Here is a 13184-nt window from a genome sequence, read left to right as displayed (position 1 = left end):
TTAACCACATAAAACATCTAAAGGCGAAATGCCTAAAAACAATGAACTTACTGAAAATTTTATCTCACACATCCTGGGGCACCGACAGGAAGTGTTTAATGAACCTTCACAAGAGTCTCATTCGGTCACGATTGGACTATGGTGCCGTAGTATATCACTCTGCCGCCCCGAGCGCGCTAAAAATGCTAGACCCCGTCCACCATCTAGGTATCCGCCTGGCCACTGGCGCATTCAGAACAAGCCCCGTCGAAAGTTTATACGTAGAATCCAATGAGTGGTCACTCCATTTCCAGAGAACATACATCAGCTTCACCTATTTTCTCAAAGTACACTCCGATCGTGAACATCCTTGTTCTGCAACCCTTAATGATTTGAAGTGTGCAGCGCTTTTCTATAATCGACCCTCTATGAGGCGGCCTTTCTCATTGCGTGTAAGAGAACTTAGCGAAGAGATGGATATCCCACTTCTAGAACATCGCCTAAGGCCTCCAGCTAAGCTTTCACCGCCCTGGGAGTGGCAGGTGATAGAATGTGATCTATCCTTTGTAGAGGTCACAAAAAACACGCTGAAACGCTGAAACACGGTCACGCTGAAACAACTAATAAGCTCCACTTGATTAAGCCACAGTTAGGTCTCTGGCCCTGTACAACTAAAACACGACGAACTGATGTCCTATTCTGTCGTCTCAGAATAGGACACACATATGGTACTCACAATTTTCTATTGAATGGAAATGATCCTCCAACATGTGGTAGATGTGGCGACAGGCTCACCGTCCTCCACGTCCTCTTGGAGTGTCGGGAAGCCGAAAGAGAAAGAAAGAAACATTTTCCTCTCGCATATCGCTACTGTGTCCCTCTGCATCCCGCTATGTTTCTCGGTAAAGAACCACTTTTTAGCACCAACGCAGTCCTTGCTTTCTTGAAAGATGTTGTGCTACATGTTACTAGCCCAATAAGTTCGTAGTGCATCCTCTCTCTAGAGGATGTTGCCGCGATAGTTTTTTAACTGCACATGCCTCCAGGCCCTTGTGTTTCAAGGGCTCTGTTTAGGCACTTGTGCTTCTGGCCAATACTTGTATCTTTAATTTTTTGTAACTCGTATCATTCTTTCGCAATGCATTCTTTATGTCCATAGTACACATAATCACTCATTGCCATAATCTTATTACTTATAGATTTTACGCACTTTACAGCGACTGATTTTAGGCCCCTTTACAGCCATGCCACATCTAATGTTCATATAATTGCCTATTCATCTACAACTAACAAGCCATTACCATCGTCTTGGCGCGAACTAATACTGTCATGGCGCTCTTTGGCCATACCTGGCCCTTGCGCCACTAAACTCCAACAATCATCATCATCTTCTCTTGCCTCGAGCGGAATAACACGGGTGTGGTTGGGGGTGGCGTTGTGGACGTACGACCGTCTGAGTAACTTCGTCGCGAATTTGTTGTCTAAACGCTTGGGTTAGCTCAATGACCATCTGTTGCAGGGTGGTTTCGATTTCTTCCTTTTTTTCCAGCCTATCTTGCGTGAAACTCTCCATGAGTTCCTGCCTGTCCCGTTGCATTTCGTTGCTCAGGCGCTCTCTATGTTTTGAAACTCGTGTTTCAACTGGTGTAATTCCTGTCGAAGAGTTATTGCCATTTCGTTCACTAATGTCCGCATCTCTTGCCTAAGCGTTCGGGCTATATTATTAATCATTTCCTGCACCTGGGCGTTGGTAGTGAAGTTATTTGTGAGAGGCACCTGCCCTGTATGAGTACTGCGTGTGCATGTTGTAAGGGGTGGAAAATTGGTAGCAGTGGGAGAAGGTAAGGGGGAAGGATTTGAAAGCCGCGCAGCCCAGCTCACCTTTGGCGGATTCGTACCAGGGCCCTTCGTGACCGCTTTCTTCTCGCTCTTCTCCAGCATGTCGATGGTTGACCGTCATTCCGCCCCTTGCTCGTTTGCAGCTGCTTCATGCCATTCATGTCGGGGTGTCTTTGCACGTGGTAGGCTTTGTGATCTTGATGTGGATGCGTCCCTGGATTTATCTCGTTTTTTTTTGAGTCCGTTGATCTTCGGGGTGATCGGCCTCTGTCTACGTTCGTCTCCGTGGAAGCTGGTGGCGATTTTGACCGGAGAGCTTGTGGTTGATTGGTGCTAGTCCCAGGGTTGGTGGTGGTGGGAACGTTGTTCGCGTCACTGGTGTAGCCGGCGTTACGTAAGAAGTGTGATTTGTTGAAGGCCTTGCGCTGCCTGACTGGACAGCTTGGGGGCGTAACTGGGTGATCGCCTTCACACAGCACACACTTCGGTTGGCATTGGTGGTCCTCCGATGGGTTTTCGTGTCCGGAGTTCTTGCACCGGGCACCCTTCGGCGTGGGACAGATGTCCGCCCTGTGCCCAGTTTTCAGGCATATGCTGCATACCTCAGATAGCGGTCGGTAGGGTCGACATAGGAGCTCTCCATCATAATGATAAATTGTTCTTGGGACTTCCAGCCCGTCGAAGGTGATGAGGGCAGCCGTCGACTTTCCGAGCATGCGTGCAAAGAGAATCGGTGCTTGCGGGGAGCGTAGATTAGCCATTAGTTCGTCCGGGTGAGTTTCACTGTCGATCCCAGTGGCAACTCCCTTGCAGGACATGTCGGGGGCTGCCACGTATGCGTGTACTAGGTACTCCTTCCCACGAAGTTGTAGGGTAGTGATCCGTCTGATGCGTTCCGCCAGCTCCTCTGGCGCACTTGCCACTGCCAGGTTCTGTTCGTTGCGGATTCTCAGTGTGAGCCCGTCAGATTCGGTTGCAGTAATGTGAGCAGCCTGACTCACTGCTCGGGCGACGCAATGCGATTGGCATTTGCTGAAGTCGAGGCTGTCTCGTGGAGGGAAGACGATCTTGTAGTCAGCCGGTGGAAGTGGTGGGAGTTGTGGTTTTCGTTCGTGTGCCTGGTTGGGAGTGCGGTCTGGTTTGGATTCTCCCGTCGTAGTTGTTGGATGGCTGGCATCGCGTAGGCGTTTACGGGCAACCGCAAACCAGTCTCCCCCGTTGCCGTCAGTATCGTTGCTTTCACCTTCGATTGTGGCGTTGATTTCCAATCTTTCGGAGGTTTGGGTGTTTTCAGGGTCTGCGTCGACCAGGGCGGTTTTTATGGAGTCCATTTTGGACTTGCCAAGGATTATCTCTCAACAGATATCGCTCGGCTACAGCGGGCGGCCAGCCGCCGACGCTGTGATCGCTTCCGTTCGATTAGACTTGGCTGGGCAGCAGTCACCTTGGATCTTCAAGAGGCGATAATTTGACGTAAAATCGACGCACGGGTGTTTTTCGAGTATCGGTGTGATCGCGTTGCGGTAGTAAGTCAATTAGTATCACTCACAGCACTTGGCGTGGTCGAAATCTATTCGAAATGCGGCATTGGAGGTCGATACAGCCGGAGCACATGGATCAGAACGGGTCGTCTTTTTTTGAGAGCTACCAAGGTTCAAAGCACTGCGTACAGTGCTTTGAACACTTGGGCTTGGGCAATGCGCAGTGCAAAGCACTGTGATCAAGCACTCAGTCGAAGCACTGCGTACTGATGATTAATCAGCGAAGCTTAAACTTGCGGCCTGGTGTTTACCGCTAGGTTAATCCCGATGGTTCCTTAAATTGTTTCTCAATTGTTGGTTACGTCTTCGTGTTTTTTAATGGATACGGAAACAAAAGCTGGCAGGTGGTTTTATGCATCGGAACAAAAGTTGAACTGTTGAAAATGATGAATACAACAATCTGTTTTGAAGAAAAGACCGAGAAACATCTTTTTTAACGATTTTCTGTCGCACCTTAACCCCAAGCGGCCGCCGGCAGAAGCGGAAATTTGACGTCATAACACCCACCCGCGGGCGCACGGCCAAGGTCGGCCACAGCTGTCGCAGTGTTTCCGGGGGTTTCGGTCCCTTGCAGCGTTTGTTTAACCCCTTTCGGCGATCTTCGCACGTGGTCAGTCTAACATTATGCCCGCCGGTGCTCCACGCAGGTGGTGGGTCTTACATGCGCCTTCCCGCGGTCGCCACTAGGTATTAACACGTTCGTCGCGGCAGAAGGAAATGCCCAGACATTGCTGTTATAACAGCATCATCGGTCGTGACACGCCGTTGCACATGTTTCCCAGAGACGAGAAGGTGCGTAAACTTTGAATACCTGCCTGTCAGGCATCACGCCCAGCCTGGAGACCTCTGAAAAATGACTGCATTTGCGCGGACCACTTCGTCGACGATGATTATGTGACCAGCCCGGCTGTGCTGAAATGCCTCAGCATGCCGCTCAAAAGGCAACGCATAAAGCCTGACGCTGTGCCACCGGTCTTTTCACGAAAGCGCAAGGCAGAAATGATCAGCGGCGCGTTTGAAAAGAGGAGGTGAAAAGATATCGGTACTGTTTTCGTTCACTTGCAGCCTTTTTGAGCAGTGTGAGGGCGAGGCTGGGGCGAGATGCCCGAGGCTGGGCACGAACGAAGGCAGTAATGTCTTTAAATATGTTGGCAAAGCATAGTAAAACAATACAAGGCTAGCGAGCGCGAGCGCGACTCACGAGATCAGTCCTACATGACAGCGGGGCAAACACACACAGCTCTGCTTCTCCACAGGTGTGGTGCCATCTGTCGGGCGGCTTGCGAAGTGGACGGGAGAGTCGCGTAGGTACACTCTAGGAAAAAAAGGGTCAAAAGTGAGTCACAGCAACGTGACTCTCTTTTTCTCTGCTAAGACCCCCTTATGCGTGAGTAGAATCACAAAATAATGGTCACACCTTCTGCATGAGTCAATTGACTCCCATTGGCTTGCGAAGAGTCGTCGGAAAGATCGCGACTTCTTTTTGTGCAGCAATTGACGAGAGAAAGGTTATAATGCAGGAGAAGAAATACCAGATATATTCTTGTGGCTGTATGCTTGCTTCTGGTTCAGGCAGACCCTCAGGGTTTATGTCCTGGTTGTAATGCAATGTCTCACTCTTTCGTACCATGAAGAAGGGTAAAAAAAGGACACCGACCACTGAAAGAATGCAAGAAAAGACGTTTCAGATTCTGAACAAGGCTCCCGTCAGGGGAGCTGAAACGTGTTGCATTATTTCAGTGGTCGGTGTCGTTTTTTACTCCATGATGCCTTCCGACCAGACGGGCTTCCGTCAAAACTTCGACTTCTTCCGTCCCATGTTCAGCAATGTTGATTTTACTTGACCACGTATGTTGACAGCTCGCACGCGCAAGTGATAGCTGGTGTCGTGTGCTAAGGAATACCAGGATTTGTCACACTGGATTATGACTATTAGTAAATAAAAAAGGATGGGCTACTAAACAGAGCACATCAACGAGGTAACGAGTTAAGTTCAGCGGATGCACTCAACAGTGCGGATTGTAAATGCAGTTCTGTGACGTAATTAAATTTAGAGGGTTTATGTGCCAAAAAAGATCTTATTATGAGATACACGGTAATGGGAAACTGCAGATTCATTTTCAGCAGCTCGGGTTTTTTAACGTGCCCGGAATTCACGGTGCACGAGCGGTTTTGGATTTTGCCCCCATTCGAATGCGGCCGCCGCTGTTGGAATTGTACCCGTGACCTCGAGTTCAGCAGAACAATGCCACAGCCACTGGGCTACCACGGTTCGTTACGTTCCGCGACCACAAAGAAACATCAGCGTCAGGGGCGTAGCCAGAAATTTTTTTCGGGGGGGGGGGGGTTCAATGGCCCGACCGGGGGGGGGGGGGGGGCAAGCTTCTGCTTTCCTCTAGGTCACGTGACCGATAATAAATATTGGTAGTTTAAGCAGACTCTATACATGTATATCAAAGACATGGGACCGCCCCCCCCCCTCCCCCCCCCCCTCGCGTGTGCGTGTGCTTGTGAGGAAATTAAGTAAAAAGTAAAGTAAGCTCAGTAAATACATTAAGTACGACAGGTACAGTGGGCGTTTGGAGCAACGGTCTCTCATCGCGCCACTGAATGGACCAGTCTTTGAAAACGCATCATTGAGACGAATAGTGCGATCGGAGAAGACACCATTAAATGTTAATTTCCGTTAAGCGTAGATGGCGTCGTCCTCGTCGGGGCGAAGTGCGTTTCACAAGTCAAGGACGGCTATACACGTGAAAATGCACGTGTGACCAGGCTATACCTACTCCCATAGCAATAGCTTGTTCGCTGCGCCTTTGCGCTAGAAAACTTAAGTACGCGCAAAAACGCGTAAGGCTTTTTTTTTCGAAGCTTTCGTCGCCCTGCTCCCTCATACGAGAGGGTTGCATTTCCTGCGTCAAGTGCATGGGCCGCTGCGTCTTCCGCCATGTGCGAGCGTGCAGCCGTCATTTGCCTTTACGTCAACAGATTCAGAATTGTACAGAATATTTCACCGCACAGCATAGATATGGCATGTGTACGCATTTTAACTAGTGCGTGAAACTCATTTCTGCTTCACTTACGCCGGTGCAAACAGGAAGCGGCTTTGTACCTCACAGAATCTCGACTGATTGGTGAACTATATTGATGCAGGAATGAACTCCGGTATTGTTCAGTGCATATTGCACATAATCAATTTCTCAGGACGCGTCAACTCCGACGAGAACTGTCAGCGCCTGCAAGAGTTTACTTACGCTGTACTGCGCACAGCAGTAATTCATGCTTGTCGGCTGTCTGTTTCGTGCATTCTGTTGCGAGTCGGCGGAATTTCACTGCTGGCATCAACCCCTTCGTGTGTACATTGCTGGTTTGGGATTCCACAACAAAACAGCAACTACCAGCCTTCCGTAATTGCTGGTTTGGGATTCAACAACACAACAGTAATTACTATATATCCTTCTGTAGGGGCGCAATCGCAAACAAGCGACGTTTCTCGCGCAGACTAAGCCTACGTTCACACTTGGGAAGCGGCAAGCGGGCGGAAAGGCCAAAGCGGCAGGAAAATTTTTTCCGCGCCTGTCCAAGTTGTTCACATTTGTTTTGCTACCGCCGCGGCCGCCGCTGCCGTTTTCGTCCAGATCCATCTCGTATGCGTACGTTTTTCGGCGTGGTGGCGCTCATTATCGCATTATTTCGAGCGGTATATTCATTCTTTGACCCACGTACCGTTATCAAAAGTGATCATTTTACGCAACTTCGCGTGTCATCTGCGACCTTCGGTAAATTCTTCGTTGGCGTTCCGTAATTCTCACACGGGCGCGGTAGCGCTGAGTCACACGTTGGTGCCTAGGCGTGATAACATTTTTTTAATAGCTTTTATTTACAAGTTGTAATAACATTTCATCATTTCGTATTTTCGGCGCCTCCAGGACACCAAAGGGGCAACGGGAACACCACAGCTTAAACCCGGGCTGGCCCTTGTGTTGTGGCTCGCCAAAGCCTGCGCAACCTACGTGAGACCTACGCTCCCAATCTATCGTCGCGACGAGAAAAGCACCCCGCGACTTCTGCAACATACCGTACACGTGCGAGGAGAATTATGGAGCGCCAACGAGGAATTTGCCTAACTATTGTCTGCCATGGAAGTGGAAGGAGAAATGGCTTTTATACTTCTACCTACTTGTTTTCTAGAAATGGACAATGAATAAAGGGAAGACGCGGACACCTCGGAAACGGCGGGGGTGGGTTCGCCTGGCTTTGCAAAAGCGCGAGAAGTTGGGTCACGCCAAGGTTTCGTTGCCGCACCTCTGGTCGCGCGACGTTGAATACTATCGCGAGTATTGCTGACAGTACGTTTTAGTGCCACTCTTGTCGTTGAGCAAGGGCTGGTTCTTGATCGCGTCGATCAGCATTACAGCCTACACTTTTGGTGCCATGTTCAATTTTACGACCGGTTGTTTACATGCTAGTGTAGCTTCCAGTGAAGCAGAACGACTTTCCGCTGCGTTTCCGCTTCGTCATGGCGAAAAAATCGGCCCGAGACCGATTTGGCTCGCAGCCTGTTTTTCTGCCTGTTATGCCGCCCAGGCGGGCGGATTTTTGCAAGATTTTGCCGCTTCCTACAGCTTCGAGACCAAGTGTGAACGTAGTCTAAGATCCTGCGCGAGCGCGGCCTAACCGGCACCTTAAGGGAAGCGGCGGAAATGTATACCGGAGATTTCGACCACCTGGGGTCTTTAACGTGCACCTAAATCTAAGTAAACGGTCCTCGAGCGTTTTTACCATCATCTAAAATGCGGCTGCCGCATTTGTTGCTTCATTTGTTGCTTCAGAATGCGGCCGCCACATTATCGCCCTAAACCTCACAGAGTGTCAAAGCCTTGACAAACACCGTGACAGTTTTTTCCATATGCAGACATGATTCGCTGTAAATTACCAACCCAAACGGAAGCGCCCAGGAATGAAATTGTGATAGTCGCACCGGTTTCATGAATTATGTCAGCGCTTAGAGACGAAAACAAAGGGTGGGTAAGGGGGGGGGGGTTGCGGAAAAAATTTCGGGGGGGGGGGGTTTGAACCCCCCCAACCCCCCCCCCCTGGCTACGCCCCTGATCAGCGTACACTACACTGCTTTTCAGCCCCCTTAGAAATATTATAACAAAAAGTCGTAGTTTCGCCTGAAAGACGAAGCTTTGATAGTTATAGCAATGCATTAGACAACTGCCCGAAGCAATTTTCGTAGTTTCATCGGCTGTATAAATTGCAGTAAACATGTGTTTACTAATTACGTTTGCAAGCCTGAGGTCACGCGTGCACGTGCTAACATGAACATATCTTACTCAATTGACTGTGAACGCTTGCTGTCACAGCGCTGGCGTGATGAGCGCAAACAGAGGGCACCGAACGCTTCTGTTGCCTCTTTCCTTCAACGCGTCTGCGAAACATTAAATTGTGCTACCTCGGCTCACCCCGCCTTTGGACCCATTGGAGATTACCTCTAGCAGGGCGAGTGTGGCGCGATACCGGTTTAGAGCAACGGCAAGAGGCGCCGCGCAATAAATCAACGCGTCCCTTGCCCCGGCTTTCGCACGTGTTATCACGTTTCATTGCGCGCCCATCAAGCCACTATCGATCGCGGCTCACCCTCGAACACTTGCTCTCACGCGCGCAGTCAACGGCACGGGATAGCATCTTATCGCACTTGGACTTCATACGTAATCTCACGGCAACGCCAACAGATAAATTTCACCGGTTGTGTCCATATATTCGCTATCACAAATAAACCGGAATAGTTCTACCTTGTTTAAATTCATGGCTGTTTCATTGGCGAACATTATTTACGTGAACGAAAATTATCAGTGAGCAAAACGATTTTTTTCAACGCGAGAAAAGAAAACCGAAACTAGTGCATGTGTTGTGTGGCCCCAAAGTAATCCAAAGCCGAAGCCATCAAAAGCCTGGCTCTATTTTGTAGTTGTGTTACATCATGTGCGAGAAGGCTGTCGTCGTTGAATGGCTCTGAAAGCACTGTGTTACGGATGACTGCAACCAAACGTTACCGCAAGTTACTGTGGGAACTTCTTTCCGTGCTACGTGATTGCGACGACAAGGACGGCCAGCAGCAGCGTGTCGCCGATATCGTCTTTGCCGAGATCGAACAAGTGCAGCTCGCCGGACCGTGGCACGCACCCGAAGTGTTGCGGTCTGCACTGCGTTGTGATGTGAAACATTGTGAAACATTGTGATGTTTAGAGATAGTAACGCACAAAGACGGCCAGATGCATATGAAAGCCTGCCAGCATGGAGTGATTGTGCCATTTTTCTCTTAACATATCAGGTGAGTATATCAGCTTTTGTTCGAGTTTCCAAACGGCGCGTGCTCGGCCCTTCCGGTTTAGCTACATTTTGCGCGGCGTTTCTCTTAGCAGTTACAGACATGCGCGCGGATACATTCGAAAGTACTAGTGGCAGACGAAGTGGACGTGAGAGTCGCGGAGGTATGCGGAGGTCGCGGAGTAATATCAGACGCTTCAGGAGAGCATCTGATATTATAACAAAGCTGTACGGCTAGGAGAAACACAATTTTTATCGATCCTAGTATGAGCGGCCTGTCGCGTTGAAAAATCCGCAGAATAACAAGTACATCATATCTTGAAGTGTAGAAAAAAATAGTAGCACCAGTGTGACATTCTCTGCCGAAGACAAGTCGTCGAAAGCGTTGAAGACAGCTTGTGTATCCTGAAGATGCGCTAGCGCTTCAGGTACATTACCGATAATAATAAAATCACTACAATGCTGCATAAGTGTTGAAACAAAATAAATTAAATGTCTTTTTCGGCTGCAGGTCAGAAACATTAGCTAACAATATAAACCGATGTATAATGTATTATTTCTCAAGTAATCTTTATTTTCACTTACTATTTAAAAGCATGAATTTGTTGCAACCTTTATATAGTGAAACCTACTAGGGTTGCAAAAGCGAGGTGTGTTCTGTGGTGAATTTGTAATATTATTACTGGATTTTCTATTTTGTGTCTTGTGTTTTATGGAAAAAAGGGTCCTTTCATTTGTATTTTTATGTTAGTATATCTGTATTTGTACATTTGGCAAGCAGAAATGAGTTCATTGCAAAGGTGTACCTCCCAGTGAGCTGCATATGAACCCATCCGAGTTAAACCTGTCTTGGCTGTTGTAATATACGTGTAAAAATTTCAAGTACAGCTGTAGTTGGCTTAATCACTGTAGGATATTTTATTGTAAAAGTAAAATTCTTGGTATTATTTTACTTTGACAGCGTTGAATGAAATATAATGAGGTATGGTGTATTATTTTACTAATTTAATTTTTAAAAATTTTGTCTGTCATGTATCAGAGATTAGTTTACCTTCTTGTAGAAAATGCTGTGTTATGTCCTACTCTACTGCTGTTTTCCTGCATATTTTTGTAATTTTGAAATGTATTTTATTTTACGTATTGAAGAAGCGGCAACAGCCACAGGAAGTAGTCATCTAGCACGTGAGGGGTGAGAAATCGCACAGGGACTTTGGAATTTCTCCTTAGCAGTATGATGCTATTTGTTGTGATTTTTTGTCCTCATTCCTGTCATTCATTTTTGTATTATTGTGCAAACGGTAATATGTTTACTTATAGTCGGGTACAACTTAAGAAGACAGGAGAGGCCCCGCCTAGATGACCGAAGCGCAGCAGCCGATTTCCTCCGCGACTAAAGAAATAGTCCCGTCCCGCTGCCGCGACTCGCTCCGGCTTGAAGCGCGGGCTGCATGCTCTCCGTCGACGGGGACACCGGCCGTCCGGCTCATGACGCAAGTCTTTAGTGCGCGCCCATTGGTGGAGGCTCGTATGCATCCGCCTTTGAGGGGGCAAATGCCGCTGTCTTCTAAAGTTGTACCCGACTATAGATATAGAGTAATCGCTCAAGGACGAGACATGGTTGGAGGAGACAAGACACAAGCCTCCTTTGTTCGTGTCTCAATGTTGCGCAGTTATTCTGTCGTTATCTACAAACAAGCCAAAATTTCTCGTCAGGTACGTTTACTAATTATCTTTTATTCCGATTTCATAAACACAACATTGAGAAGAATTATGTACACACAGAGGAAGACGGAGTCCTCAAATGATGAAGAGCCATAAAACAAGAAGCATTGCTGGAGCCAATGTTTCGAGAAGGAGTAGGAGACAAGTCTTCTTGTCGACGCGCTGGCTCCAGCGACATTGCTTGCTCCACCACTATTTACTGTTAAAAGAAACCATTATTGCTCATGCTGAAGTAATATGCGTTATGGAATAAAAATTAGCAGGGTGAAATGTCAAGAATGTGAAAGTTTTTCTGTATTCTAATGCTAGAGCCAAGACACAGCCAGAAAAAGAAACAAAAAGTTTAAAGAAGCACAATAATATTCTTCACTACCCGGTTGGCCAGCTTCATTCGCAGCTTGCACTTTATTGCATAAATGACCATAGAAATTTGTTATTTGAAGTAGCTTGATGATTTACTTATGTCAAGAGACGAACTTGCATTAATGCAGGTTAAAAAATATACATTGACATTTTAAGATGGCAGGCTTGCAGTTGACAGACACATCACTTCATGGTGTGAGTTCAGGTTCGGGTTGCACACTCTTTTTTGTCTTTGCTGGCATTTTCATATACATAACTGCTGCTTTGTTTTTGTCGGGGTTCTAGTTGTGTTGTAGGATCTAACTGTTTACCTTTATTTGTATTGGTAACCATGTTACACAGACAACTGCTGCATTTTTGTAAATTACGACATAGTAGAACTTCGAACATTTGTGCAAATTTTTAGCAGGTACAACTTGCGACTCCTGCCCTCCGCCACCACCCTGTCCCGACTGCGTCCACTAGAGAGTTGGCAGCCTTAGATATGATGCCAAGCAGGCCGACGGCAGACAGCAAGATGCAGGTGAATACATGTAATCCAGCACCGTCTTCTTGACTGAAGCAGCTTGTAGCCACTCGGCAATGAATTAACTTGCAAGTAGTTTAGACGCCCCACTATTGGTGCAGCAATGCTCAAGTCCGCGCAATTTGTTTTAGCCACCAGAAGGCTATGTGGATTAGACGAACCACGATGCACATTTTGATAATAGTGGAGACCACATATAGAATTTTTTTCTTGCTTAACACAAAAACTATGTTGATAAAGCTTCACCGATTTGAAAGCAATACAATGTGCTCTCAGATCTAGTATTTGGCATATTTTTCCTAGAACCGCCTCATTGTTAAACCTGCGGATAAACATACGCCATAACTTTGTTTCCTGCAAGTTCATCCTCATCTTGGTGCACTTCTGCATGACATACATAATTATGAAACCATTTTGTGTACTCAGCACATGTCCTGAGCACTTGGATCAAGTTAGTTGACAGCTTTTGCTAGAAGCCATTTCTCTGAAAATAAAAATGGGCCATTTTGCCTCTTTTAATGGCCCATAATAAACTGAAAAATGGCCAGTGCTCAAGGAATACAATTTTAGGTGTCAGACCACTTCATTCTGAGAAAAATTTGTTCTGCTCTCATATTGAAGGAACCGGTATCTTGGCTATGCTTTTTGGTGCCTTAGAACAAAACTCACATAGAATTTACGCCAGTAAAAAAATGTTTCACCTAGAAATATTTCATGAAATGATTTGTTCTTATATAGAAGGGCTTCCAATTTTTCAAACGAAAATCCCAAATGGTCAAGCGCCAGGTTGGGACAGTTGGCATGCAATAGCCTTCGTACAGAAATGCGGCATATGGAGGGCCAAGTAACGTACCGTTGACATTACTTCTTCTTTCTGGCGT

General features: G+C 47.2%; 1 protein-coding gene across 1 annotated transcript in view; it reads left to right on the top strand.

Moving 5' to 3' along the window:
• The first annotated feature begins 979 nt into the window (after positions 1–979).
• The window catches only part of LOC119454627 (keratin-associated protein 21-1-like), a 569870-nt gene continuing 557665 nt past the window's right edge, over positions 980–13184 (top strand). The window contains exon 1 of the mRNA XM_049666920.1: positions 980–989. The gene's annotated coding sequence lies outside the window, so the exon portion shown is untranslated. The remainder of the gene's footprint in view (positions 990–13184) is intronic.

This window comes from Dermacentor silvarum, chromosome 5 (genome assembly GCF_013339745.2).
Source record: "Dermacentor silvarum isolate Dsil-2018 chromosome 5, BIME_Dsil_1.4, whole genome shotgun sequence".
Taxonomy (NCBI): domain Eukaryota; kingdom Metazoa; phylum Arthropoda; class Arachnida; order Ixodida; family Ixodidae; genus Dermacentor; species Dermacentor silvarum.
Note: the sequence above shows the minus strand (reverse complement) of the source record. Positions and strands in the feature narration are given on the sequence as shown.